The sequence below is a fragment of the Tamandua tetradactyla genome, chromosome 8, assembly GCF_023851605.1.
Source record: "Tamandua tetradactyla isolate mTamTet1 chromosome 8, mTamTet1.pri, whole genome shotgun sequence".
Lineage (NCBI taxonomy): Eukaryota > Metazoa > Chordata > Mammalia > Pilosa > Myrmecophagidae > Tamandua > Tamandua tetradactyla.
Genome location: NC_135334.1, coordinates 62973847 through 62975590, shown reverse-complemented (window position 1 = coordinate 62975590; position 1744 = coordinate 62973847).

Genomic DNA, 1744 nt, shown 5'->3' with positions numbered 1-1744 from the left:
TCAAAGGGTAAGTATTTCACTGTGAGTCATAGACATAACATCTTTTCTACAACTGAATTCCACTAGATTTCTTATATGTGGCTTTATTAAAAGATAACTGATGACTGAATATCTGCAATAATATAATTATTATTCTTGAAATACTGCATTTATATTTCATGCTCTAGTAGTGACTTTAAATAAAGTTCAAAGATGCAACTTCAAAATGCAACTAAGAGAAGGTAAAGTAGCTTAGTTTACATTTGCAACATTTTGAAAACTCATGATGATCTCAAGTTAGAACTCCTGGAAGAAGTCACTGGATAAATTATTCCTGGGATATTTTGCCTAATTGTCACTCCTAACAGCAAACATTTTTAAAGGAACAGGTGAACATAAATTTCAAGATTATACTTCTGGATGAGGCTATAGTATATTTTATCCTTTGCAAGACTCAAGGCTCCCTTTTCTTATAAGAAGATAAACATCCCTGCATAGTGCTGTGAAAATTTCAGTGTTTCTTGTGGAAGCACAATTCTCACCTCATTGATTTTGAGTTTGGTGATGTAAAACGATTTGGCCAATGAAATGTGTGCAAGCATTATATATGTCATCTCTGAGCAGAAGGTTTAGAAGGCATCACCAATGCTATTGCTGTCCACCCTGCATGAAAACACTTATGTCCTTCATGGGTTTTGTCCTTTAGCCCAACTCTTTGAATGAGAATATACATGGATCAGAAAGCAAACTGGTTCTTGGAAGAAAGCCACTTCCTACTGGTCACCTCACATGAAATGAGAGCTTATAAACCTTTGTTTATATAAGTGGCGAAAATTTGGGAGGAAAAGCTCTCATATACAAAAATTGTATCAACCAAATGCAGTAGAAAACTAAAGTATGTGATAGGTTGGCAAATTTTATTAAAACTAAGAAATATAATTATCTCCTTCTGATGAAGTGCTACATAATCTCCATGGGTGGGGGTGGTGAGGGAGGGATATCTATAAAGAGAGAGAAAACGTATTCATTTCTTATTATGGGATAGAAATTGTCCTATATGTTTTCAATATATTTTTTGAATTAACATTGTAAGGAACACTTTCAAGCAGTTATTACTTCCATTTTATAGATAAGGGGACACAGATAAAAGAAGATCAGATAGTTCATCCAGTCAGTAAGATGGTAGAGATGAGATGTGAACACAAGTATTTCTGATTAAAAATTCAAGTTCTCTCTTTTTTTTCTATGTTTTATTAAGGAATGCTCTTCTCAATAAATAATATTGAGTTGATGTCAATACATCATAACACATGATAAACTAAGTTTGAAAATTTCTAGTGAATAAAACATGGTCAAAATAACTTTAACCAGGAAAGTGCCCACTTAAAGAAGATACAGTTACCTGTCATAAACTCACCCTATCTTGATGGACTTTCAGAACATGAAATAATTATGGAAAAATACTATTAACATATGCCATATGGATTGACCTTATTGGCATACCTAAAGCTAATCTAGCCTACTTGTCCAAGAGAAAATTATGAAGTTATGGAGACAACACTGAATTTGGGATTCAGAATACAAGAGTGTAAACCTTCCAGTTTTGATCGTGCTTTTTTCTCTTAGAAATTTGGGCAAGTGTCTTGAGTTTCAAGACTTCAGTTTCTTCATCTCTAAATAAAAAATAATAACTAATAACTATATGCCATTTATGCTGTGAAGACTTTGTAGGATATCTCATTCCCTTGTCAAAAAAATACAAAAC